The sequence below is a fragment of the Sciurus carolinensis genome, chromosome 2 (genome assembly GCF_902686445.1).
Source record: "Sciurus carolinensis chromosome 2, mSciCar1.2, whole genome shotgun sequence".
Classification (NCBI taxonomy): Eukaryota; Metazoa; Chordata; class Mammalia; order Rodentia; family Sciuridae; genus Sciurus; species Sciurus carolinensis.
In genome coordinates, this window is record NC_062214.1 from 198,900,234 (window position 1) to 198,927,944 (window position 27,711).

Consider the following 27,711-nt stretch of genomic DNA (forward strand, 5'->3'; position numbering starts at 1 on the left):
GAGCTCACCTCTCAGGCTCTGCTGGCTCCCCGGGGTCAGGCCGCACGCAGGCAGAGCCCGAGGCCTCCGCCCCCAGAGCCAGCCTCTGCCGCCGCTCTTGAGGTCACGGTCCAGCACGAGTGGGCAAGCCTGATGGGCCACTGCAGTGGTGTCAGGCTCCCACGGAAATGGCAGCAGACCAGGGCCCAGGGGTGGAGGCTGGTTCTCGGCCTGAGATCCTGAGAAGCCAGGAGAGGGGCCCCACAGTGGGGCCAGCCGTGCGGCGAGGTCAGGTCCACAGAGACCTAAGTCCACAGCCACCAGCCTCCCGCCTGCCGTCTCTGACCGCCTGTGTGGCCCCCACCAGGCCGTGGGCACAACCTCCCCTGAACCCAAGCCTCAGCCAGTGTCTTCCGAGCACGGAACCTGCCTGTGGCCCCTGCCTGGTTCTCGGCAAATGCAGCCCAATCCGTCTTCTTTCCCGTCAGCCTGTTAGAGGCCCCAGGGAAGCTGGCGCTCAGGAGGGCCTCTGGGGACGGAGCAGAGGGGACTGCCAGGGTTCTGGGCCGGCTCCCACGGGGCAGCAGGTTCCAGGAAGGGCACTGAGTCCCCACGTGAGGACACCCAGGCCCCGGGAGGAGCAGGCCCACACTGGACGTCAGCCCCTGCAGGAGGCTCTGCCGGTGCCAGCACAGGAGACCAGCGGCCACTGGGCCCCACACCACCTTCCCACAGCTCACTAACGCCATGGGGCCTCTCCCGGGGGCATAGCATGGAAGGGCCAGGAAAGGAGTGCGGTCCTGCCCGGCACGGATGCGGCTCCGGCCACTCCTCTCCTGGGCCCCTCCGTGGATCTGCAGAAACCCCAGTGGGGCCGCCAGCCATTCTGTTTTTGATTTTTTTTTTAGTTGTAGGTGGACATGATTCCTTGGTTTATTTATTTATTTTTATGGGGTGCTGAGAATTGAACCCAGTGCCGCACACGCGCCAGGCCAGTGCTCCACCACTGAGGCCCAGCCTCCACCTCCAGCTGTCTGCCCCCCAGCAGGGGAAGCACCCCTGCCCCATCCACGCAGGACCCTGACCTCCAGTCCTGAGGCGCCATGGCGCAGGCCACTCTCCCCACAGGACACTCTCTGACTGAGGTCCTTGTCCACCCAGACTCCTGGAGCCGTGCCCAGGCCAGGGTGGCCAGGCCCCCCTCCACGCCCGGCCCCACCGACGACCAGAACTGCAAATTCTTCCCTGGGCGCTCTGGGTTAACAGCGCTCACGGTGCTCTGAGCGGCTGCCGTTTATTTTATGACTAAATTAACGTTATATACACAAGCACACATTTAAGACTCACACCAGAGGAGCAGGAGGGACTGTCGCAGGGGAAGGGATGAATTTTTACGCACACTTGTCTCTGGGCCATTAACAGGACGTGTCCATCCGTCTTTCCCGCTGACCTTTATTCGCAGCCCAGTGATCGTGGGCGCCGGGAAATTGCTGCTGGCTGCTCAGGCTGTCACGACCCACTAATCTTCCCGTGTTCAGGATATACTGAGTTTCACAACCTTTATATGCAAATAAAGTCCTGTTATCTCCTTAAATCACTGAATAATTAACCAGGTGGAGCCCGGCCCGAGCACCCCACTCCCTGCAAGTGAAGGGGTCGGCACCTGCCAGGAGGACTTGGGAGTGGGTCCAGAACTGCCCCACCCCAGAATGGGCAGAGTCCCTACTGAACCCAGGAGGCCTGGGGAGCCGGCAGCCCGGGAGGTGGGACCACCCCGCTCTGGGATGTCCTCTGCGTGGCCCTTGGTCCAATCCAACCCCAGATGCCCCTCCCCTGGGCCTCAGAGAGACCACCACAGGCCGTGGGAGACCCCTCAGGGGACTGGCAGAAAAAGGAGGTGGGGACAGAGGCCTGTCCCCTGGCACGAAGACCACGGCCCTCGGAGGCCCCGCGTGCCCCTCCCAGCTCCATCCCAGCCCACCTCCGCACCCCTCGCTGCTCCCTCCACCCGGCAGCCTCTCCCTCCGCCTCTCCCTCCCGGCCACTCCCGGTTCTCCTCCCCTTGCACCCCTTCTCCCACCCAGCTGCCCTGACGGACGCACGCCCTGCACCCGGCCTTGCAGAGTCCAAGGCACAGGAACCAGGTCCTCCACACCAAGCGCCCCAGCCCCGTCCCGTCCACGGCACACTGACCTCGACCTCCGCAATGGCACAGGCGTGTGCTGGGGCAGCTGGAGGATCCTGGGACACGGTGCCCAGCCCAGGCCCTCGTTGTCCCTGCCTTCACGGGGCCCTGGGTCCCAGGGGCACAGCAGCCAGAATCTTCCTGGGCAGAAGGCATTTTGCTAACCCTCAGGGACATTATCACTGTCCCTTGTCCTCCCTGCCCTGGGAAGAGGCTCCAGAGCTTCACAGGTGAGACTCGGAGGTGAGGACCCCAGAGCGAGCGGCAGGAGGCCCGGGCAGAGCGCAGCACTGCCCCACACAGACCCGAGGGAGCCCGGCTGCTGTGAGCAGGCAAGCCCCCCAGGAGAGGGGTCCAGGTGGGCCGTGGGTGCCAGGGAGGGCCGGACAGCAGGCGGGATGGAGGCAGAGCGGGGCAGGCACGCCACCTGTGCCAGCTGAGAGTGACCAGGAGTGACCAGACCCGAGAGGCCAACCCAGGTGTGGGGGAGGGGACTAGAGGGCACCAGGGACCAGAGGAGCCTTGTCTCAGCGCCTCAGGCTGCTGTGCACGGCCCAGGCAGACTGGGTCCCAGGCGAGACACAAGCTTGCAGGCACAAGCCGGTGGGGGAAGAGCCCCCTCTTCCTCTCCTCACAAGGACACCCCCGCTCTGGGACCCACTGAGGCCCCTCCCCTCCCAAAGGCCCACCCCAGATGCCGTCACACGGAGCCGGGCTTCCACAGGCAGCCCCAGCAGGCCATGAACAGCGGTCAGGGACGCCAGCTTGGCACCACAGCCAGGCCCAGTTCCCCGCCAGGGGGGGCCAGTTTGGGGCAGCTGGAACTGGGCAGAAGGTCCAAGGGCCTCGCCAGAGCCCGCCCCACCTGGGGACCAGCTGGACAGCCTAGCTGGGCTGACCTGCACCTCCACCTCTCGCCCAGCTTCTCTGCTGAGCCACAGGCCAGGACCTGGGGCTCCCCTGGGGAGCACGTGGCCCTACCAGCAGCCTTGGCGAGCCCAGGGGGCAGCACACAGGAGGCAGGCCCCTCACGCAGCCTCAGCGGCTCTCTCCCGCCTCCCTTCCCCGTGTTCCTCCCTGCTGCCCTGGGATCACACCCTGGGCACAGAGGTGTGGCTTTCCAGGCTCCGTGAGGCCAGAGCACCTCCCCACTGGAGACCAGGAGCATGGGCAGAGACATCGGGAAGAAGGTGCCCTCCAAGAGTCACGTGCCACTGCCCTCCATCGGACGCTGCGTGTCCTCCCCTCTCCCTGGAGCTGGGCAGTCGTGGAGAACTGTCTGGTCTCTGGGTTCCTGAGGCGAAGCGTCTGGAGCGCTCAGGATCTCCCCAGCACTGGAGGGCTTCGTACCTGAGGTACGTCAAGGAGGCTGCCCTGGTGGGGTTGGCACCAGAAGACCACCCTCGGCTTAGAGGGCAGGGTGGGGCCAGGAGAGGGGCCGGAGACAGAGTTCAACCGTGAGCAATCCTGTCAGTCGCAGGAAGCCCCGCGGGAGGTGGCAGGAGGGGACCGCGCAGGACACAGACCTCACCCGTGCCCCAGGGTCGCCTGTGCCCTGCCCTCACAGAAGTTTTCATCAGAACTCAGTGCTTTTCTGAGTTCTGCACACTGGGCTGGTGAACCTCCTCAAACCTGAGGGGAAACTGGAGATCTCCTCCCTGCAGCCAGCTGGCCAGCAGTGTGGGTGGCCTGGGGACTGTGTCCTTCTAACGGGGTCTGCCCTGCCTGCAGTGGCTTTGCAGGACTGCAGCATGGACCACGGTTGAGGCAGCAGAAGAGTCAGCACCCCCAACAGTGATCCCACCGGGCACCAGGTCACAGTCTGTGTGGCCACATTGCCAGCCCGAGAGCAGGCGGAGCTTCTCCAGTGGCCTGGATGGCCTGGGTGTCCTGTCAACAAAACACTGAGGGTCACCTGAGGAAGGAGCTCTGGCTGTGACCCGAGAGCCTTTCCCAACACGTTTTGGTCAGACTGGGAAACACCAGCGTTGCACATCCAGACGGGCACCAGCAGCTTGGTGGGAGCCCTGGACCTGGGCATCTCCACAGGAGCATGGCACCTAAGCACACTCCCAAGGCGCGGGAATGACCCCAGGACCCGGAGACGCCGGGCTGAGATCTGAGTTCTGCGAGGGAGACGCTCTAGGGTCACCTCCACTATTTACCCCGCTTTGGTTTCCCTTTCTGCAAATGCGTAAGCGTGAGCCTGATAGAATCCTGGGATTCCGTAAGTCCATGGGAATGGCGACGGTGGCAAAGCAGAGCTCCTTTGAGGAAGCGCCCTCTCGGCTTGCAGGCGGTGCGTCCTCTTTCTTAGAAGTACGCAGAACAGAGGTGCGCCTTGCAGTCCATGGCACTCAACAAAGGGGCTGAAAGTGACCCCATGGTCCAGCGTGCTCTCCAAGGACAGCAAAAGCAAGCCCCATTCCATCCGTCCACCAGAGCCCTCTGGAAGGACCCAAGGACCCAAGCCCATGGTTGTCTCACGAGACACAGAGCAGACCACACAGGGCCCCGCACATACCCGCGATTCCTAAACACTCTCAGAAGGCCACAAACAAATGGAGATCCTTTACCTGGTAAAACGCGGTTTCCAAAAACTCTCAGGAAACACCAGACATGAGAGAGTCCAAGCAACAACCTGCAAGATCAGAAGTCAATTAAGATGTCACCTGTCACCCCTCAGCTGATGCAATCTTGAAAGTCCCAGCAGGCACCACAAGCCAAAAAATAAAGCCAGAGGTGTAAGGATGGGCAAGAAAGAGATAAAGCTGCCAGGACACGGGGCGGTCGCGGGGGACACGGTGGCCAACTCAGGAAGTGCAAACAGAGCAGCCCAGTACTGGAACCGGAAACAGTTCAAGACAAAGCTGCAGAGATCAATAATAGTCTTCTATGCCAACAGGAATGAGCCAGAAAATAAGGCCCCGTTGTTTGCAGACAGCAGCAAAAGCAATTAAGTAGCTGCAGATTAAACTACCAAACAATGGACTGGACTTTCAGGGAGAAAATTTCGATGCTCCATGAAAGGGCTCAGACAAACAGCAGAAAGGAGAAGGTGCCAGGCTCAGAGATGGGGTGACTGGGGCAGCACAACTCGACAGTCCCCAAACTAGTCTCTCGATTAATGCCATGCAAATCGAAGTTCCTGCAGGCTTCTTTTGGAAACCCAACAGTCACGGTCGAACACGTTATGGAGGAATAAAAGCCCATGACTGTAGAAGCACAGCAGAGAAAGGGCTCGCTCCCCAGGACGAAGCCAGCAAGAGCCATGGCCACTGCCCACGGGACCAGGCAGACCCCGTGGGAACTCGAGAAGGTCAAGGTGACCCCACAAATCACGGGGCCCCAGCATCAGGGAAAGTGGCTCCTCGTGGGTGAGAAATCAAGCCAGAGCCTGTTATGCCTACTAAACACGGGCTACAGGCGGAGCAGAGACGAGAGCGTGGAAGGAACAAGCACCGGAGGAGGACTCTGGATGAGGATGAGCAGACCCCCACCTGGACACACAAGGGCCAACCAGAGAGGACCCCACCACAGAGCGACAGACTGCAGGGAGCCTGAGGGCGCAGAACCGTCAGCAGCCTGACCCACCCTGCCAGCTAAATCTTACTGAAGCAGACATGACTGATAAGCTTCGGGAGGGACCTGCTGGAGGCACTGGTTTTGCAACTGGAGGCAAGGGACCGTGGGGACTCACAGATCAGCAGGAGTCACTCTCTGGGACAAATCACCGGAATCACCCTACGTCCGCAAAGGGGAGCTCCTAGGGACAGGTCCAAGTGACAGGTTCCAGCCCCCTCCCGGGGGACCCCACCCCCACCACCAGCAGCAGCACCAGCTTCAAACAGGTTCTCTGAGGGGGAGGAGAAGCAATCTCCTTCATATAAATGTTTAATTGGGAATAAATATTTATGAGGCTCTTGAAGGACAGGGCTGTGGGTTTAATAAATATTAACATGGAAAGGGCCTCCCCTCCTCCTGTGCTAATACCTCTGTTTGCATAGCATGCATTATTCAAGCCCCCTCTGCTAAGGACATGGGCTGGGGACCTGCCCCCTTCCTCCTGGCTCTCTGGGGGAGTCGCCCCTTCCTTCTGGCTGCCACAGGGGATGGCCTAAGTGCAGGGAAAGGAAGCCAGGACGGGCTGAGGACGTCACGTGGTCCTGTCCTGACCCCAGGACACCTGCCCCACATCCCTCAACACCTCTCGCTGGCCACCAGAAACCAGTATCCAGACAGAATTCACCAGGCTCTTACCTGGCACGTCCCCTCCCCCAGGAAGCCCTCCTGGCCTGCCCAGAGGTGGGCAGCACCACCTCCCTCCCGACCCCTCAAGTGCTCCGTAGCCTGGGCGCCGCCCCGACAGTCGGGCGGTGTGCGCGGCTCCGGGAGGACCAGGTTTACCCGGTGCTCCGGGTCGGACCCAGCGCCAGGGACTCCCGCCCAGGCTGTGGGTGGAGCTCTGGCGCCCTCGTGTGGCCGGTGTGGGCACGACCTCCGGACCAGCGAGGACCTGGGAGATCGCCAGGCCTGAGCCCAACCCCCAGCCTGTACCGACGCCCAGGACCCGGCACTCGCTCTGTGCCCTGAGAACCCTCCTGGCCACGCGGAGGGACCGGCCCCCTGCCAAGGTCCCCAGCCCTGGTCCGGGGCCTGCCCTGCAGGGACTGCAGGGTGGAGCACCTCACCCCCGACTCCATGCCCACTCCACACTGGGCAGCTGGGCAGCCCAGACCTACTTTCCCTTGGCCCAGACCACCTCCGTATGCCCCTCCCAACGATGGGCTGCCAAACTCAGGCGAAGATCCGGCCGGAGCTCCCCACAGGGTAGACTTCCATGGGAGGTACAGAGCAGGGCCCCAGGGAAGTCACCCCTGGGCCACACACCTCTGGGCTGCTTTGCCCACCCCATCCGACCATCTGCCAGTGCCTCCCCTGGGCCCCACCAGCGCCCAGGACCAGGAGACAGGGACGCACCCAACAGTCCGCCCACAGCCCCCCAGCCCAGGGAGCTGGAGGTTCCCAGAGAGGTCAGCTCTCCCTGGTGCTCAGTAAACCACCCTGCACCCCAGGGTGCTGCCCCCACCCCAGCAGACCGAGTGACAGACAAGGGCTTGGGACCCAGCCAAAGCAGAGGGCACGGGGCTTCCTGGGGTGGAGGCCTCAGGCAGGAGTCTCCAGGGGTGAGGAGCTCTTCCCCTTCCCTTTCCTGGCCTTTCCCTAATGCTGGCCAGCCTCCTGGTCCTGGGAGTCCTCAGGAGACAGGCTGAGAGAACAAGGAGGGGACACTGAAGGGGTGGGGCCAGGACCGAGGTCCCATGGCGTCTGAGGGCCTTCCTGGAGAGCCCTTCTCTGCTCCCCTGACCCTCTCCCCACAGGGCTGCAGGAGACTGCCCTTCTCGGGCCTGGGGAACTGCCCTTGGGCTGGGCTGCACTGTTCCGCCAGGCACTGGCCCCAACCCCTGGGGCTGCACCCTCCTCTACAGCACCTCCTCACCTAGCGACCTCCACCCCACTTCCTCTAGGGACCCCTGCCCTGCACAGCCCTGGGCTTGTCCCCACCAGGACCCTTGATCACCACCTGTCCTACCCTCACTCCCGCCACACTGCGCCAGCCGGTGGAGCCCTCCTGAGCCCTCGCCTTCCCACGGTGGCAACCCTCCTGCTTTCTTCCTCCCCTGCCCAGTCCAGTCCCAGTTCCTGTGGTCCCGGGAGCTCAGGACCTGAGGTCAGTACAGAGCCTGGCCTGGCCAACCAGGGCATTCCGCATGGGCATGTGCCCCAAGCCTGACCAGCCAAACCTTCCTTGGGACTTGGCAGGAACTTGGGAAGGAGGCCTGGGGAGCAGGGGATGGTGGGAGGAGCCTAAGGTCCCTGAGATGGGCACCGGGGACCAGCCACCCCTATGGCTGCCCCACACAGTGGGCCCTAACAGAGCCACCTCCTGTGAGAGACCAGGCCCCCCGGGCCTGCCAGCAAGCCCCCCTTGCAGGACCACAGGCCTGCGCCCGGGCACTGCTCCCCACCACGGCTCCACCCACCCCTGTGCTTTCTCCAGCCTGACCCTTCCTCCCGGCCTGGCCCTCAGGCTCCTGCCTCCATCTTGGGCCACACCCTGGCATCCCTGCAGCCTGTGGCTCGCTGATCCTGCTGAGACACACAGAGCCACCACCCCAAGTGCGTCCTCCAGGACTCCCAGAGCCTCCAGGGCTCAGGGACCTTCCTGGTCAGGCCTCCCTGGCAGCAGATTGAAGGCCATGTGAACCCTGCCCCCCTGGGATGTGTGGTTTCTGGGTGTGATCTGGGGCCTGCTCTTTGTCCTTCAGGTCTGGCACGGCTGCCCCCCAGCCCCCGCCAGGAGAGGAAGGCATGCTCAGAACAAGGCCGCCTGCCCCCGAGGCCGGAAGCAGGAAGCCGTGCTTGCTCTGCAGTGAGCTGAACAGCTGGTCCTCAGCCCCTGCCGACTGACTCCCTTCCTTCCTTCCTTCCTTCCTTCCTTCCTTCCCCAAGGCCACAGTGGCGTTCCACATCCAATCCCATCACCCGGCCTGGCTGTTCTCAGGGCCTCTCCTGCGCCCGCCCAGAGCAGTCACTGGGACCTCCCAGACAGGGGCTCTGAGAGTGCTCTCTGCACGCGCTGGACAGGCCGAGGGCTGCAGCCCTGGTGGCCAGCCTGGCTCGGTCAATGGAACCACTGTTCCTGTGCAGGGGCCACAGCTACCCTGAGCAAGAACACCCTGGGGAAAGGGGTGTGCCGGGGGTCACAGGGGCCCTGGCCTGACCCCAGAAGGGCTTGGGGCACCTTTGTCTGGGACAGGTGGGAGGGGCAGAGCTGACTGTCCGGAGGGTGGCGCTGCACACAGGGCACCAGACGCGAGGGTGCCACCCCACTGCCACCCCCGGCATTCCACACGCCCCGGCTCGGGCGGGTCAAGCTCAAGCCCGGCAGCCAACGATGGAGGCCCCCAGCTCGGCTTCCCTCACAGGTCAATTCCTCGAGTCTGGCTCTGGCAATCGCTGGTGCTTCTGTGGGTTTAAGGGAAGATTATAAGGGTGAAGAGGGTTTCTCCCATTTGCAGAAAGTCTGTGACTCTTGGTTAAAGTACCTTTAAGGACAGCACAGGAGGTTGTAGCAAGAAGCCCACCTGCAGAGCCTCCTCTGGGGTCTGCACTGCAGAGGTGGGAGGGTCTCTGCACCACCCCCAGCACCCACCTGCCCCTGGGCTCTGGCAAGCTGGCCCTGGGGAGTGGGGGAGGTTATGATGCCCACCCCAGGGCAGTGCACAGCCTGGTGCTAGGGCAGCACCCCAGCACAAGTCCTCCCTGTGGGGCCAGGCCCTCGACCTCCCACAGCCCCCCGTGCCCTGGGGAAGGGATGGTCCTAAGGCCCCAGCCCAGGGAGGTCGGTAGAGGAGACAGCTCACTGCAACATCACTGCCGGACAGCGGATTTCAGGGCAAAAGCATTCAGTGGGACAAAGAGGATGTTCTGTTCAGATGGCATGTGCACCCGCCTGGCAGCAAGCCCCGGGAGATGTGTGCTTTGTCCAGACACTGACCCCCCTGAGCAGCAACACCTTGCACGACCACACACACTGCACACACTCAGCCACTCCATAGCACTGAGGAGGAGTCTGCATGCAAGAACACCAGAGCAGCCATCTCAGGACACAAGACAAGCTGAGGGTCCAGTGGTCCCAGCAGTACTGCGGGCATAGAAGGGATCTCCAGAGAAGCAGAAACCACAGGATTTATACAGTTTGGATGTGAGGTGTCCCATGTCCCCCAAAAGCTCACACGTGACACAATGCATGAAGGTTCAGAGGAGAAAGGATTGGATTGAGAGAGCCTTAACACAATCAACGAATTAATCCCCTGATGGGATTAACCGAGTGGTAACTGAAGGCAGGTGAGTGTGACCGGAGGAGGTGGCATTGGGGGCGTGGCTTTGGGGTAGATATTTGCATCTGGCCAAGGGAGTCCCTCCCTGCTTCCTGACCATCATGTGAGCCACTTCCCTCTGCCACACTCTTCCGCCATGACTACTGCCTCACCTTAAGCCCTGCAGAATGGAACCTGCTGTCTGTGAACTGAGATCTCTGTGACCAGGAGCCCTCAAATAAACCTTCCCTTCTTTGCAGTTGTTCTGGTCGGGTCTTTAAGTCACAGCAGCAAAAAAGCTGACTAAAACACAACTTGGTGCCATTGCTGTGACTAACTGACCATGTGGTTCAGAAGGTTTTGGAGCTTTACGGAGTTTGGGAGAGAAATTTTGAGATGTTTAGCAGTGCCAGCTGGAAAGGCTTTAGATTGTTTTCAATGGAGCTTAATGGCCAGTTCTGGTGGGAGCTCAGAAGACCAGAATGCCAATAGGACCATGGACAGTGAAGACAGGGCTCGGGAGAGTCCAGAGAGGGAGAGCTCTTGGAATTTGGAAGAGAGGCCATTCGTGCTATGTTCTGCTGAGAAGTTGTCTGCATTCTGCCCATGTCCTGAGACTTTCTGTGAGGCAGATTTTAAAAGTGATGAACTCCTTAATCTGGTGGAAGAAATGCCGAGGCAGCATAGCATTCAGGTGGTGGCATGGATGTTGCTGGTGGCTTTTAGCCAAATTTTTTGTGATAATCAGGAACAGAAAGCAGAGAAGAAATATTTGAAATATTTGAAAAATTTGGACTTGAAAGGCAGGAGTAAAACCAGGGAGGGCTAAGGAAATTGCAGTTCTTAAAGACATTACTGCCACTAAAGAAATGCTAGGGGGCTGGAGTTGTAACTCAGTGGTAGAGGCTTGCTTAGCATGTGTGAGGCCCTGGGTTCAATTCTCAGCACTGCATACAAATAAATAAAATAAAGGTCCATCAACAACTTAAAAAAATGCTAAAAACGTTGCCTAGAGACAATAAGAAAGATGGCTTGAGGGCAACTAAGGAGCTGGAAAGACCACACCCATCCCAGACTCAAGGAAGTAAAAGTGAAAATTCTCTTGAGAAGGGACCAGTGGGGCAGCTTTCTTGCACAAGGGGGCCTAGGAAGTTTTTTCAATGTGCTCAGCCACCCAGGCACTCAGAGGCTGCTGCAGCCAGGTCCCTAGGGAATTGGCTACTGTTCAAGATGGCAGCAGACCTTGGCATCAACCATGTGGTGCTGGTTCTGCAAGAATGCAGGGTGCTGGAGTTAGGGGGTCATGGAGGCTTCCACCAAGATTTTGAAGGAAGGCCTGGGAGGCCAGGCAAGGTGCAGCAGGATCAGAGTCCCTGTGGGCACCCCTGAGAAGTCAAAGTGTGGAGATGTGAGGAAGAAGCCAAAGCTCCAATGGAGACCCCAGAGATTAAGAACTGCTTGTACCATAGGACATAGTCCTGGGAAAGATGCAGGAATTGAGCAGAGACCAGCCAACGGGAAGGCCAATGGGCTGCAACCAACAAGGCCACAGGGGCGGAGCTACACAAGCCCTTTGGAGAGAACATCACCATGCCATGTGCCCCAGATGCTGGACGTGGAGCTACAGGACCTCTTTGTCTTGCTTTGGTCCCATCCCTTCTTTCTATGCCCCTATTTTTGTGAATGGAAATGGTTACTCTGTACCTTTATATATTGGATATTTGTAAATTGCTTTTAATTTTACAGGAGCTCACAATGTGAGATGACCTTGAGCCTCAGAGAAGCCTCTGGACTTGAACTTTGAGCAATCTCAGAACTGTTGAGACTATGGCGACTCTTGGAAATGGACAAAATGTATTTTGCATTGTCAGGTAAACGTGAGCTTTTGGGGGCTAGGGGTGGAATATTATGGTTTGGATGTGAGGTGTCCCCCAAAAGCTCACATGTGAGACAATGCAAGAGGGTTCAGAGGGCAAAGGATCAGGTTGTGAGAGTCTGAACCCAATCAGTGAATTAATCCCCTGATAGGATTGAGTGGTAACAGAAGGCAGGGTGTGGCTGGAGGAGGTGGGCATTGGGGTGTGGCTTCAGGGTAGATATTTTATATCTGGCTTGTGGAGTCTCTCTGTGCGGTCTAATCATCATGTGAGCTGCTTCCCTCAGCCACACTCTTCCGCCATGTTGTTATGCCTCAGCTTGAGCCCCGAGGAGTGGAACCAGCAGTCTGTGGACTGAGACCTCCAAAACCTTGAGCCCTCAATAAAATTTTCCTCCTCTGCAATTGCTCTGCTCGGGTCTTAAAAGTCACAAAAGCAAAAAAACTGACCAAGACCAGGGCAGCTGGTGCACTGGTCAGTCTTCCATAAGCAGGACACCAGACAAGAACAACCTGGAGTGGAGAAGTTTTATTTTGGCTCCCAGTTTCAGAGGCTCAGTCTATGCCAGCCGAGTGAGGAGAAGCATCGTGGCAGAGGGTGGTGGAGGAGAGCTGCTCAGCTCACAGCTGCCGGGAAGCAGAGACGGAGAAGGAGTCGGGGACAAGACGCAATCCCCAAGTCATGCCCAGCGACCCACCTCCTCCAGCTACCAGCCAGCACAGTCCTCCTTGCAGATCCATCACTGGTGAGGCCACAGGTCTGGTGGCCTGGTCCACTTTGCCTCTGAACACTCCTGCATTCACACAGGAGCTTCCGGGCACCTCACAGCCAAACCACCAGGATGGTACAGACACACTCGCAAGAAGTGCAGTCAGCAAGAGACCCCGGGGGACAGTCCAAGGCCACAGGCAGGGAGCTGAGGATGTGAGTTCCAGGCCGAGGTCGGGAGCTCCACAGACCTGCAGAGGTCCCTCTGCACAACCTCTTTGTTCTTTCCAGAACTCCCGCTGCCTGGACGAGGGCGTCCATCCAGGGGACAGCAGTGTGCTTCACCCTTCTGCTCAGAGAGGCTCCCCAAGGCCAGCCCAAAGCAGGCCCCCCAGGGATGACCCCACCGCCCTTTGCTCAGGGACCCATGCAGCCTGGCCGTGGCAGCAGCTTTGGAGCCGCCAAATGTTCCAGCCCATGGATTTGGGAGCCAAGCCCAGGAAGTCCTGGCTGATCATGGATGAGACCCAAGCCTTCCTCCCTTTACTGGCCAGAGGAGACCCCAGCACCAGCCTGGCACGCACATGGCACCAGGCATCGTTTCTGCCTATTCTTCAACTTTCTTTTCATTAGCGTAGAAGCTGGGACAGGTGCTTTCGATTTCTAAAATCCTTAAGGAGCAAAATCCCACACCATCCTGGAGGAAATTAAATTTAGAAATTAGATGCTAAGCTTGGCAGGGACCTCGGTGGAGCCCCAACAGGGGCTGCTGAGACCACATCACACTTATTAACCTTGTGCTCCAAAGCATATGGAGGGAAGCTGCTAGAAACACAGGGAGAGTTTTCCTAAACCACAGTCACAGTGGGAGACTTCAAGGTACCTCGTCAGAAATTGCCAGATCAAAAAATGAGTAAAAGAAGAGAGAATATTAATAAAATAATTAGCCACATGCATTAACAGGCAAACAGGACTTTGCACTCCACAAAGAGAGAAAGGGATCCCTTTGGAATACTGAGCAAACAGTGGTTGTGGGAGAACCCGAACCTGAACCCAAGGAGGCTGCCGAGGCAGCCGGTATTCACCAAGCACAGCTCAACAAGTCAGGCGACTAACGAAGGCCACACCTCTAGTCAGTTCCCCATCACTGTGGAGGATGAGACCACCCCTGCCCTCCTCTGCCCCATGGGCAGGTGGTGTCTGCTTTGAGTCTGTGGAATGAGGACCATGCAGTCACACACTGCTCTCTGGAAAGGCAGCGAAGCTTTAACATGCACCGCACAAAGGCACACAGACAGTGCTCAACAAATGCTAGTGGAAGACAAGAAACACCGCCTTCTGAATGTCTCTGACTTTAGGAGCAAGTGCAATTCCAATTACAGGCTCTTGGTTCAGGGATTTAGCCAAAGCAGCTCTCAAAGGACAATGCATAACCCTAAGGAATTCCAACAGGAAGTAAAAGGGAGCCAGCCCGCCTTTCATCCAGAAGTTCCACCCTGGGCTGCTAGCTTGGGTGGAGCCTGCTTCTTCTCTCCCTCCCTCCCTCCCTCCCTCCCTCCTAGTCGCATTTCCTGGGTCTTTATGAGGAACACGGGTTGCCTCCGAGTCCCGGAAGAGCAGGAGCAGGCTGTCCCACTGGAGTGGATCCCGAGCCTCCACGGCCTGCGCGTTCATGCTTTCTGCTTCGTGCAGCCCTTCCCCAGACCAGAGACACTGCAGGACAGTGGCCTCAGCTGGGCAGCAGGGCTGCTGGCTGCTGAAGCTGGAGGCTGCCCCCTGCCCTACCACACACTGTCCTCATCTTCTATTTGGAAAGTTGTCAAAAACAGGCAAAGTTGGGGCTGGGGAGATAGCTCAGCCGGTAGAGTGCTTACCTTGCATGCACAAGGCCCTGGGTTCGATCCCCAGCACAAAAAAAAAAAAAAAAAAAAAAAAAAACAGGCAAAGTTGAAATCAGACACAGATGTCACCATCTCCCCACCTGGTGCATGGGGTCCTGGCTCTGCCCGCTCTCCGCCCGTCCCCACCAGAGACCCTCTGACCGCTGTTGAGGCAGCCGACTGCTCCCCCTGGGCCCCGCCAGCGGGTCAAGGGCTGGGTCAGGTTCAGCATGTGGTCCCCATTCTCTTTGAAGTAAAATCTGCATGCAGCAAATGTCACTGGGCCATGAAAGGAGAAAAGTGCCAACACCTGCTAGAACAGCCCAGGCACCAAGCAGAGGAGCCAGTCACATGAGTAGGGAGCAAGTCCACTCGTGAAAAGTCTGGCACAGGAACAGAACGCGGATCCGTGGTCGCCCAGGGCTGCAGGGCTAAGGGGCGAGGGCAGGAGCTGGTTCTGAGTGTCCCTAAAAAAAGCCAGCCCACCTGGCAGCCCACACCGGTTGCCCCGGGACACCCCCTCCCGCCACCTCCCAGCTAATCCCCCAGAGGCAACTGTAGTGTGATTTTTGCTGGAGGCGGGTGGCCTGCTCAGCAGTTCCAGGTCAGAGCTGTTGCAGGGCCGCCCCTCGGTGTGAGACGTCTCTCCCTCGGCGCCAGGTCTTGAGATTCATCCGCGGTCCTCTGTGGGCTGGTCAGCGACGGCAAGGCCCGCAACGCCCGCCAAGGTCCGCTGTCAAAGACGGTCCAGTAACAGGCACAGACGGTTTCCGTTACCTTGTTTCCACTCACCTGCCCACACAATTCTGTACTAACATATTTTATGCTTGAAAATGTTCACTGCCCACTCCTCAGACAATTAAAAGGAGTTAAAATACGTGTTGGCTACAGTCGGTACATGGTGTCCCCGGGTCGCATGTGTTGAAATTCAATCCCCCTGAGGTAATGAGGGGTAGGGGAAGCAGACCCACTCGGTTCCGGAGCTTAGCTTACTTTAGCTTGGTTTAGCTTGGTTTAGCTTAGTTTAGCTTAGCTTGGTTTAGCTTGGTTTAGCTTAGTTTAGCTTGGTTTAGCTTAGGTTGGCTTAGTTTAGCTTAGTTTAGCTTAGCTTGGTTTAGCTTGGTTTAACTTAGTTTAGCTTAGCTTGGTTTAGCTTAGTTTAGCTTAGTTTAGCTTAGCTTAGTTTAGATTAGTTTAGCTTAGCTTGGTTTAGCTTGGTTTAGCTTAGTTTAGCTTGATTTAGCTTAGCTTAGCTTGGTTTAGCTTGGTTTAGCTTAGTTTAGCTTGATTTAGCTTAGCTTAGTGTAGGTTAGTTTAGTTTAGCTTAGTTTAGCTTAGTTTGGTTTAGCTTGGTTTAGCTTGGTTTAGCTTAGTTTAGCTTAGCTTGGTTTAGCTTGGTTTGACTTAGTTTAGCTTGGTTTAGCTTGGTTTAGCTTAGTTTAGCTTAGCTTGGTTTAGCTTGGTTTAGCTTAGTTTAGCTTGGTTTAGCTTAGCTTAGCTTAGTTTAGATTAGTTTAGCTTAGCTTGGTTTAGCTTGGTTTAACTTAGTTTAGCTTAGCTTGGTTTAGCTTAGCTTAGTTTAGCTTAGCTTAGTGTAGGTTAGTTTATTTAGCTTAGCTTAGCTTAGGTTGGTTTAGCTTGGTTTAGCTTGGTTTAGCTTAGATTAGTTTAGCTTAGCTTGGTTTAGCTTGGTTTAGCTTAGCTTAGTGTAGGTTAGTTTAGTTTAGCTTAGCTTAGCTTAGCTTGGTTTAGCTTGGTTTAGCTTAGCTTACCTTAGTTTAGCTTGGTTTAGCTTAGCTTAGCTTAGTTTAGCTTAGCTTAGCTTAGTTTAGCTTAGTTTAGCTTAGCTTAGCTTAGTTTAGCTTAGCTTAGCTTAGTGTAGAGGTGCGGCTGTGGGCTATTCAGACACGAGGGCATGCAGCGGCCATGACTGACCCTGGAGGTCTAATAAGAGGGCGCCCACCCGAATGCACACGCCCCATCCCCTGCCCTGTGAGGCCCTGCAGCGCCTGGAGACTGTCAACGAGGCCACCACTGCATGCTACCCCTCGGCCCGGACCTCCAGAACCACGTGCCAAAATGAGCCTCTTTTCATTCAGCTGCACCCAGTTTAGGGCAGGCAGGTAGCTCAGCGGGGGAGCATTGCCTGTCAGTGCCAAGTCCTGGGTTCAGTCCTCACCCCAGCATTAAAAAGGGGGGGGGGGCTGGGTTTTTTCACTCAATCGTATTATCAGCCACAGAAAATAGAGATATAAAACATCAAATGTGTACGTGGGAATGCCGCTGCTCTTCCCTTTTGTTTCCAGTGCTGGGGACGGAATCAGGCCTTCCCGCAGGCTGACCAGCGCTCCCCGCGGGGACACCCCCCACGCTCCGGCCTGGGGCTCCCATTCCTCAGTCCTTAAGCTCTTCCCGTTCCACATTTTTCTGCAGGATTTGGTAGTTTTTATAATTATTAGCTCACGACTCATCTAAACCACAACTTGGATGTAAATGATTTATGATACAGTTTTGACAAAAAGGTGTTATGCAAAAAGAGCCTTCTCCTTGCCAGTCCCCGCTGGAGGAACTGGGTGGGGCTTTTTCCCATAGTCCCCGTTTCCATGGATGAAAATTACTTATTGTTAAAAAAGACACTGCTCGCATCCAATTTACTCCTACTCTGGGGGTTTTAAAGATGTTAGTACTAAGCAACTGGTTCGCATAAATGAGCACAAAGGGACAAAGGAGCTTTGTCACCGAAATTCCAAAAATCACAGAGATCCATTATCAGAAATTACGGCAGTGGTCAGCTGACGGCAAGGCCATCTACAGGTCGCCTGCGTCCCCCACTGTCCACGACTGTCTTTGTTGGGCTCCAGGCCCAGGGGCCTATGGAAGTGGGCGGTCTGTTCCCGCGCCCCGCCTCCGGAGTCCCGGCTCGGCGGCTCGGGGACAAAGAAGAGCGATGCTGGCTCTCGCCACCAGAGGGCGCACCACGCCCCCAAACAGCGGGGCCGCGCAGGCGGGTTGTTCCTGTCCTGCCCTGGCTGGCGCGGGGACAGAAATGCAGGAGGGCAGTCCTGCATCTTGGGTTGGAGCAGTGAAATGGAAAAGAACCAGAGGAACGCCATTTTGATCTGACCTGGCTCCACTGTGTGCTTGTTTGGAATGTCTTCCTTTCAGCCTCCTGAAGCCATGTCCACGTCTACAGTACGGTGGGACCTTCCGGCGTCCCTGACTATGGCCCTGGTGTATAACAAAAATGACTCAGAAATGTGAAATCAAAACTATTCTCTCACATAATCAAAACATCTGTCTCAACAAGGTCTTTTCTGACCTACATGTGCCTCAATTGTCCTTGTGGCTTTTGTGGATTTTGCCTTTGTAAACTCTACTTCCAAAATTCAGGGGCTGGGAGTTCTTCGAGGTGCTAGCCTGCTCCCAGCACTGCTTGCCTGGCATGCTCACTGAAGGTCCCTCTTTTAGTCTGGCTCAGTATGTGTGGTGGTTTGTAATTCTCTGGCACTCCGTAACAAGCAGGGAACCCTCCTGCCTGGGTAGGCGTGGGGGACTCCTGCTTATGGTGAGCCAGAACTTGGAGGCATCCTGATGTGACCCGGCGCTCCAGACCCAGCAACTCTGCCTGCCAGGGTGGGGCCGGCGAGAGGAGAGGCCAGCCAGCACCTCCAGCCTGGCCCTGGACCGGGAACCCAAGTCTGTGGAGAAGAACCAGGGTGACCTGGGCATGACGGGCACCCTTTCTCCCTTCTGAAGGCTGCTGAGTCCCCACCCTGCTCCAGGGGGTAGGTCCTGGGCCCCTGCACCGAAGGCCTGCTTGCTCAGGTGGGAGGAAGGATCTCAGGACCTTCGCCTGGGGCTGGCCACGCCCAAAGCAAGCCCTACCGTGGCCAGGCAGGAGTTGGGTGACCTGCTGTGCATGAGGCCTACCCCAGGTCTGCCCCCAGCCTATGCCCCGGCACCGGGGGTATACTGGGTCCCCTCCGCCTACTCTCACAGGAGGGCTCAGCCAGGATGCCCAGAGTCCTGGAAACGTGGTGAGGCCCAGCCCCTCGGAAGCCCCTGGCACCCTCAGGGCTGCTCAGGCCAGGCAGGCGCTCTTCCCCACGTGCAGCAAGACTGGGCCGCAGGTGTCACCTGGCTGCCCTCCCCTCCCCTCCATCATGACGCAGCTCCTCCTGGAACTCACTTCCTGGGCCTCAGCTTCCCCTCTGCAGAGCTGGCAGGCTGAGGGCCTGAGTGTGCTGTGGCTCCCCGGGGTGATCAGAGCCCGGCGTCCCCCGCACGCCCTTCGTGGGGCCAGCAGCGCTTCTTGCTCTCCGTCACTCCCAGCCTGTGGACGCCGTCTGACCAGGCTGGGCCACACACAGCCCCAGCTCCAGCTCCTGGGCCGGGAAGAGCTCCCCAAGGCCCAGGCTCACGAGGAAGGACACCCTGGGGCCGGGGCGAAGGCTGGGCCGGCTGTGAAGCTTCAGCCAGGCTGCACCTCAGCAGCCAGAGCCCTTCCCTCCCTGAGAGGAGGCCTTTGAGGCCAAAAGGCACAGAGGCAGACGACCTCGCAAGCCAGCTCACCACCACCAGTGTGGGGGGCTCCAGGCCCCTGCCCGCCAGGCCCACCCAGAGCATCACTCAGCGGATTCAGTGCAGCCCAAGGCACACCCAGCAGTGCCGGCCTGCCTGCAGCCCCGGCTCCAGCCCACAACCTGACTTGTAGCCGCGTCTGCTGGCTTCTGCAGACGCAGCTGGAAAGAGCCAGCCAACCTCCGGGACTGGCAGAGAGCACAGCTTCTCCCCAGGGACCTGACCCTCCTGTTCATGGCGGAGTCAGGGACCTGGGGAGAGGGCCGGCAACAGAAGGTGGGCGGGACTTGCCAGGACCCCCAGCCCCCGCAGAACAAGCCACACATGCTTCCTGAGGAGGGGAATCCCAGAACTGAAATTCTCGGCCGGGAGGCAGGACCTGGGTTCCCGGCCACACCCTTCCTAGCCCATCCCCCGTCTGTCCGACAGAAAGGAGGTGCACCTGGCAGGCCTGCCGCGCGCTCGTGGTTCCCCGGGCCTCCCCTCTTGTGCAGACTATGACGGGTCACTGTGGAAATAAAGCCCACAGAGCCCAGCTCGGAAGGCAGGAGGCATCCACCAGACTCTGCCAATGTGCAAGAGAAGTCAGAGCCGGGTCTGCAGGGCCTGCCCAGCTGAGCCAAGGCCATGGCCTGGGAAGTCAACCTTGTGAAGCAGGGACTCTGGGGACTTGTGGCAGGGCAGTTGTAGGTCAGACTGGAGGCTGAAGCCACAGGGGGAGGTCAAGGGAGAGGAAGTGAGCCTAGTGGCCCCAGAGTGGGGAACAGTGGGGGCCAGCCAAGTCACAGGGAGGCCACCTGAGGGGCCTTCTCCAGGGGCCATGGAAAGGTCAGGCTGAGGGGAGAGGAGGACCCAGGCAGGGGAAGAATGAGGAGCAAGAGCCCACTCTTCAGCCACCTGCAGGCAGGCTCACAGAACGTCCTAGATGCAGGGGCAAGGGGTGGCCAGGCGATGGGGTATCAGGACCCAGGGCCCAGGGCAGGTGTCCCCTGGCACTGGAGCTTCCTGGCTGTCCAGAGCAGCAGGACATGCCATGCCCTGGGGACAGGCTCAGTTCTGCCCACTTCTCCAGGAGGCCCTGGCTGCAGTTGGTGGAACGGGCACTTCAGGAGCCTCTGAGCTCCAAGGATGCCTGGGCTCCTCGGCTGGACAGCATCTCCAGGCAACAGGAAACCACTCCTCATGCTAAGGGGAATGGCCACTGTCCCCACCGCCTGCCAGTGCCTGCATGGAGCTGCGACCAAGAGGAGCGTCCTCTCACCTCACCATCCTCCTGCCTCGGCCTCCTGAGTGGCCAGGGTTAAGGCGAGGCCACCAGGACTGGCTGCTCATTCTTTGTCCTGAAACATTCTCCACTGTTCACTCACTCTGTGTTCCCTCAGCTTAACATCCAAAGGTTTTCCATTTCATTTTTCTTTCTTTCCGAAGAGGTTTTCTAATTCTGATTGATGTTACTGCTCCATCCAGTCTATCACTGTCGTTCCAGAACAAGTCAGACCTGGAGTGCAGGGGCTGTGTGAGACCAGAGGCAGGAGCCCGCAGCACGTTCACCAGGACTCACCAGGGTAGCGTGGCCCTGCGCTGCAGCAAGACGGTCGGATCCTGCAGCTTGGCCCAGGAAGAGGGGCGTGCTGACCGCTGAGAACCGCAGTGGCTCCGGCCTGCATGCGCCTGGTTCACCTTAGGATCCCGTCAGGTGCAGCCCTGGAGCCAGGGTCTGGCTGTAAAGCACACACGTGACTCCGGTATATTTCTCTGTTTATGGTTTACTGGGAAACCAAGCAGGAAAAACCAGCAAGGGTCACTCAGGAGCCCTCATGACGGTGATGACTCAGGACGCTGAAGTCAGTCGGGCTGAACCCACGCCAGGCCTACGGGTCTGAAGCTGGTTGAGGCGCTGGGCTTTGTTTGGGTCTGTGTAGTGCTGATCCAGGGGACCTCTGCACCCGGCTGCTAGTGCCTGCTCGTGGTCCCTGGCCTGACTGGCACAGCCAGCAGAGTGTGGAAGGCGCCCTAGAATTGACTGCCTGGGCTCGGCACAAAAGGAGCATCACGTGGGGGAAGCCGGGCGCCAGCCAGAGGACGCAGCAGCCTCGCGGAGAGGCGGCGGCAGGCTGACTCTCAGCTGTGTGGGTGCAGAAATTTGGTAAAAATTGAAACTTAAAATAGAAAAGGGAATTGAAAACATAAGCAAGAAACAGGAGGCCACCAGAAATTTTCAGACAGATGAAAGAACAGAACTTCTAGACATTAAAAAATAGAGATTCCCATTGACATTAAAAACTCATTCATCGCCTCATACCCATTAGGATGGCTACTGCAAAAAAAAAAAAAAAAATCCAGAACCTCATACAAGGGGGTGAGGACCAGGGAGAACCGGATCCCGGCTGGTGGAAAGCAATATGACGGCACTCGGTGTTCCCAAGTCAGACAGGACTCCCTGCGAGCAGCAGTTCCACTCTGGAGACACACGCAAAAGAACTGAAGCAGGGGCGTGGTCAGATGTTCACACCAGGTTCACAGTAGCACTATTCACAGTAGCCAAAAGGTGGCCGCCACCCTAGTGTGCAGGAGAGACAAGCGTATGAACAGAGTGGGGGGCTGGGGAGATAGCTCAGCTGGTAGAGTGCTTGCCTTGTAAGCACAAGGCCCTGAGTTCGATCCCCAGCACCCAAAAAAAAAAAAAAATGAACAGAGCGGTCCATCCACACAGTGGAATATTACTCAGCCCTGCAGAGGGAAGCCCTGTCACATGACCCAGTCAGGGGAACCTTGAGGACACTATGCTGAGTGCGAGAAGCCTGTAGAGAAGAACAAGTGCCATCCAAATCCACCCACAGGGAGTTCCTGGAGCAGCCAGGTACACAGGCAGAGGGAGGACGGTGGGTGCCAGGGGCTGGGCGAATGGGTGGCTGGTGTTCAGCACTTTAGAGTTTCCCTTTGGGAAGGTGAAAAGTTCTGGGGACACTGCTGGAGGTCGCACAGCTGTGGACGTGCTGAGTGCCTCTGACCTTGAACTGAACACTTAAAAATGGTGAGGATGGTGAGGAAAGGGACCCTGAGTTGCTTGGTTTAATAGCAGAGCTGAGGTGGAGCCGGGACAGAGGCACCCAGGCCAGCGATCAGCGGGCAGAGGGGTGAGGAAGCCGGCAGCACGGGGCAGGCAGTGCAGTGAGCCCAGCCTGGCAATCTGCAAGGTGGGTACAGGCTCGTGGGGAGCGGCGGGAGGACAGAGGGCTGCGGGGTCCTGGGGACCGAGGGCGGGGTGAAACCTCAGTCTCCATGAGTAGTGAAGACGGGACACAGGCCGGTCCCGCAGGAGCACTGTGGGACGCGGAGGGACGTGCTGAGAGCAGCCGGAGGCCCCCCCCCACTTTCCCGCGGCGGCAACAGAAGCCAGACCCTCGTCCCAAATGCCAAGTTGCAGCTGGACGCGTGCACACCCTGGCGCTCAGTGGAGGGCGTGGGGAAGCCAGGTGCGCGACAGCACGTCAGGCGGCAGCACGGTCGAGGGCCTTGGGAAAGCACTCGCAGAGCAGGAAATCAGAGGGCACGCGGGAGCTGCAGGCGCCAGCGCGGGTAAGCCTGTGCGGAACCTGAGGGCTCTGGGGCGACAGGCCCAGCTGCTGCAGAGCAGGGCAGGAGGGTGTGGCCGTCCACCCGGCTCACCCACGGCTCCTGCGGCCCAGGCACGGTCTATCCTCAGACTCCAAACACGAGTGACCGCGTTAGGACAGCACAGAACCCTCACCTCAGCTGGGAGGGAAACACTCAGACTGGTAAGAGCCAGGGAAGAGCAGCCCTGCACAAAGGCCCTGGGCCGAGGGGCGGCACTGGGGCTGATGTCAGCCCGAGGGGGACAGAGAACACCTGCAAGGTGAAGCTCAGGCGGCTGGCCCAGCAGGCGAGGGCTGGAGGGCCAAGGTCCAGCTTTCAACAAGCAAGAGCCACTGCAGGCTTCACCGCGGGAGGGGAGGCGGCATGTGATTGGGTCAGCAACATCTTGCTGGCTCCCACCTGAGCCCGAGGGCCAGGTGAAGGGCGGTGCGCAGACAAACAACTCAGTTCCTTGGTGCAGGGCGTGGCGGGGAAGTGGTGAGGACTGGGGAAGGAGCGCCACGCCTGTGCGCCCGTGTGGGAGGGAGCCCGAGCCAGGCCGGGGCTCGCTGAGCTGAGCGGCAGGGGTGTCCTCCGGGGACGCCCACCGGGAGCAGGGGAGTGCCACGGTGCTCCTGGCCTCCAGCTGCGTGGCTCTGTCCAGTCACTCTGCTCCTGCAGAAGACGGGAGACGAGGGGCCAGGGAGACGTCCTGGAGGGACTGCTGTGGCCGGGGCAGGTGGAACACCAGGGAGAGCGAGGGCAAAGAGAAGGGCCCTGGGCAGAGGAGGGTACGCAGGGACTGGGAGCTGGGGTGGCACCGCCAGGGAGGTAGGGGCCTCGTGTCCCCCAAATTCATGTTTGGAAGCTGCTGGGGCTCAGAAAACAATCTCCCACAGTGGGCCTCAGAAGCAAGGTTCCTCCGGCCCTGTCCCACCCTCCTGCCCCTCACCCCTCTGCTCCCCCAAGGCAAGCTGTGGAAACTAGGATTCCTCTCCCCAAGATGAGTCCTGGAAAGCAGAGCCTGCTTCCCCCAAACCAGCCATAAAAACACAGAGACGCACTCTCTCTACCTGTCTGTGAAGGTCCTACCCCGACTGTAGGTCACAAGACCTGATTCCAGAAAGGGAGTCTCCTGCCCAGCACCCGAGGGAAGAGGGACACAGAGGCCAGGAGGACCTGAGCACACCAGCTGGTCATGCCCGCCAAGCCTGAGCACGAGGTGGCCGGCTCCTGGGCCTTCAGGTCTGTGGTTCCAAGTCCACACATGCATGGGCACCCCTGGGCTTGGCTCTCAGTAAGCTGCTTTTCTGTCCCTACAGAGCCCAAGCCCCCACATAGCCATATTTGGAAGCTTGGTCTTCAAGAGACAAATATGGTCACTGCAGGACACGAGGTGGGGCCTGACCCTGCAGGACAGTGGCCTTCTCAGGGCACAGAGACGCCAGCCTCGGGACCTGCGAGCCAATAAATACCTGTGGTTTAGCTGCTGTCTGTCTGTGGTGCTGTCACGGCAGCGGGGCTGACCAGCAAGAGGGGAACTGAGAGTGTGGAGGCCATGACACCCCCAGACCAGGAAGGAACAACCTGTGGACGGCTGCTCCCCACAGCCTGCAGAGAACTGCAGAATCCAGGGCAGGGCCCTGCAGAGACGCGTCTCCCGGTGACACGTAGGACCCAGACAGCTCCCCCAGGGCCTCGGTGGTGCCCCCGCCCTGCGGCTACCATGCTGCCCCCACACGCCTCCCTGGACCCCAGCAGGACATTGCACGGAAGAGAGCTGAGCGACCTGCTGGGCTGGATTCTGAGGATGCCACGCTGTTCCATCTCACCCCCAGATTCTCACTCTGGCACCCCAGCCACCATGCTGCCCGGAGGCCAAGCAGCCCCTGGAGCCTTCAGGGCCTGGAGCCAAGGCCCTGACCCCAGCACAAGTGAGTGAGCCATGCAGAGAGGACCCTCCCCCTGACCAAGCCCCCAACTGATGCCTTGTGGACAGATGAGACCACCTGGCTGAGCCTGCCCACAGGAGACTTCTGAGCCAAATACACCACTGCTGGCAACGAAGCCAGGGGCAGCCGGTTACCAAGCACCACGCTGGCCCACTCTTCCCGTGGCCCGCCGGCCACCACACGACCTGCTTAGCCACTGCAGAGGGTGTCCAGGGGTCCCAGCCACCCTGGTGTCACTAGTGTGCCACACTGTTTCTCTCTCAAAGCGTTCTGATTTGGATGACAAGGGGTATCATCATCTCATCTGCATAAAGAGTCTGTCAAGGCTACATCCCTAACCAGAGGGCAGGGCGACCCCAGAGGGGACTCGGGGACCACCTGCCTTTGGGCCCCGATATGTGATTTAGCATCCTGCCCTATAAGTGGAAAAGAAGAAATTGAGAATAGAAATGCCCCCTGAACCACAGCTTGAATCCTGGGATCTTATCAATGGTCATGTGCGGTCAGTAATCTCTCTAAGGTCCCTTTTTACAAGGTGCCCCTCACCTTCTAAGCCAGGAACACACAACCTCCTGAGGGGGAGATTCCAGGAAGGATCCTAGAAAAAAGGATCCCAACCCTCCATGCATCTTGGTGGGGAATACGTGGGGTCTCCTGTTCTAGAAGGGTCTGCAGCGGGGCAGGCAGGAAGGTGTCCAGAGCTTCAGCACCCCCAGTACCAGTGGCCCCTATCCTGGAGGGGCTCTTGGAAGCTGGGCCCATGCTGGTCTCTGCCAGGTCACCAGCTCCAAGTTAGACTGACCAACAGGGTGGCCCAGTTGTGGCCAGCTAGGCTCTGCCCCTGGGGCCCATTTGGCCACCTGGCCCTCCTCCTGGGGACCCTTCCTCTTGCAGCACCCGAACCTGCCCTCGAAGCCTTGGCTAAGTGCTGGGTCCTTCTCACCTGCACCTGCACAGCAAGAAACCTTTTGCCTGTGGGCAGAGCCCTCTCACACAGCAGGGGATCAGCACTGGAAGTCAAGGGGCTACTACCAAGGCCAGAGGGCCCCTTTCTGCTCTGGGGACACGCAGCATCACCCTGACTCCTTCTGCTGACCCTGGAACAGGAACTAGGTGGTGGAGCTGGTGAACGCCGGCAGCAGGTCCAGCATGCTCCCTGGTCCTGGGCCTTGTTCTCTCCTTGCACCAGGCTTTACAGATTGCTGGAAGCCACCACTGGTTCGGGGCCCCTCCCTTCCCTGGGCCCCAGTTTCCCTGGCCAGACGGGCATGGGACTCTGGCCTCCCTGCGCCTGGGGCTGAGGGGTCTCTGGGACACCCACGCAGACGCCCCACGCAGACGCTCGACCCACCCCACGTGGGAGCCCAACTGCGCACCCGCAGAGGGCCACGTGCATCCGAAGCCTCCACCTTGCTGCCTTCCTTCCCGGGAGGCTCCGCCCTGGTGGCCGCCTGTGGCCTGGACTTCCTGGAGCCCGCCTGGTTGGCGGCGACCTGGGGCTTGGGCAACCTCCAGGCCGTCGGGTGCTGGAGCCCTTGGAGACCGGTCCGGCCTCCCCGGACCGGGTCACTGCGGGCGCTGCAGCAGAGGCCGCCTGTCCGGGTTGGCAGGGTTCTGGATTCAAACCGGCGCCCGCCGCGCAGAACCTCCGCTCCCCTCGGTCGCTGGAGAGACGGCGACGAGTGGGCGGGGCCTCGCCTGTCCCCAGCCGCTCACCTGGGGCTCTCGCCCAGCCACGCAGGGCTGGAAAGCAGGCTCCACTGCTGCCCCCGGCCACCCGGGGCTCACCCTGCCGAGGCCTTCCAGGTCTGTGCATCCTAGAATCCAGGCAGCAAGCCTCACCAAGCCCTCTTAGTCGGTTTCCAACCTGTATTCCTGGCCATAAAATCTAGGCCACACTCATTGTTTGCTTTAAAAATGAAAAAATAAATAAATAAATAAATAAATAAGTAAGTAAATAAATAAAAAATTAGAAGCCCAAATAATATTGAGTATTTTCCCGTCCATTCTGCTGGATGTACAGAATGGGTGCAGGGCCCCCTCAGAAGGGCAGGCTCCTCCTCCAGCGTGCCCCTCCACTGCACCCCTCACTTCTGGCCCCGCCTGCCCTGGGACAGGCACTCCCAGCACACGCTTTTTGCTTTATACGGAGCCCTTTTGTCAGTCCTCCTGAGCTTCCAATTGCAATGCCAATGTCCTTCCTGCTGGCACCCCATAGATCTAAGGGGTTCTCCCAGGAGTTCAAAGAATCAGTCAAGACAGATACATTCGTGAGTTTTGAAAAATCTGGGAGATGGGGGCAGATGAAGCATCCCTAACAGGTAAATTGTTCCCCAAAAGCCCACCTTGGGGGCAGGAGGTGTAGACAGTGGTGCTTGCTCAGTGGGGGAGCGCTTGCCTACCGGGCGTGAGGCCCTGGGTTCCATCCCCAGCACTGCTGAAAAATAAAAATAAAATGCAATGAGAACTGCTTTAAAGCACATGAGGAAAACGGATGGTGGTGGCCAGGGGCTTGGGGTCAGGGTGTGGGTGTTAAACAGGTGGAGCACAGGGGACTCGGGGGACAGTTAAACTGTTCTGTACGGCGTTGGAATGGGACATGTGACACTATGCCTGTGACAACACAGCCTTACAGCAAAGGCTGAGCTGGGGGGTCCCAGGGTGTGCAGGCTGCTACCAGAGAGGCCGGTTGTGTTCCTAGTGCAGAGGGGCTGGGGAAGAGCGGGCAGGACTGGAAACAAACTGAGGAGTGCCCGGAGCGCTGTCGTTCTGCGGGGTCCAGCCAACAGTCCTGCCCTGCAACTCAGCGGGCAGGAGGACTGAGCCCCTCCTGCTGGAGAGGGAGCTGCCGTTGACCGAGGCAGGGACCAGCATGGTCCTCGTGCATGGACTGGAGCCGGAGACACTGGCGCCAACGCGTGTTTAATCTAAACAGACAGATGGTCACACAGAACTACACAGAACCGTGTGTTGGTGCAGAGCTTGGTATGAAGACACGGTCTTACTACGGTTTCTGTTGCTATAACAAAATATGCAAAGCAGCGTTCTTTATAAAGAAGAGAGGCTTAT

The 27,711-nt window shown here is 58.7% G+C and overlaps 2 long non-coding RNA genes across 2 annotated transcripts; one reads left to right on the plus strand and one right to left on the minus strand.

The window, feature by feature from the left end:
* Positions 1 to 3,147: 3,147 nt before the first annotated feature.
* Positions 3,148 to 17,721, minus strand: LOC124977603 (uncharacterized). Its single transcript, XR_007107220.1, has 3 exons — positions 17,637 to 17,721; positions 4,741 to 4,805; positions 3,148 to 4,054 (listed from the first exon to the last, which is right to left on the minus strand). It is a non-coding gene; the product is annotated as an uncharacterized LOC124977603 (long non-coding RNA).
* A 4,931-nt stretch (positions 17,722 to 22,652) lies between these two features.
* Positions 22,653 to 26,514, plus strand: LOC124977667 (uncharacterized). Its single transcript, XR_007107225.1, has 3 exons — positions 22,653 to 22,872; positions 23,776 to 23,935; positions 24,013 to 26,514. It is a non-coding gene; the product is annotated as an uncharacterized LOC124977667 (long non-coding RNA).
* Positions 26,515 to 27,711: the final 1,197 nt, after the last annotated feature.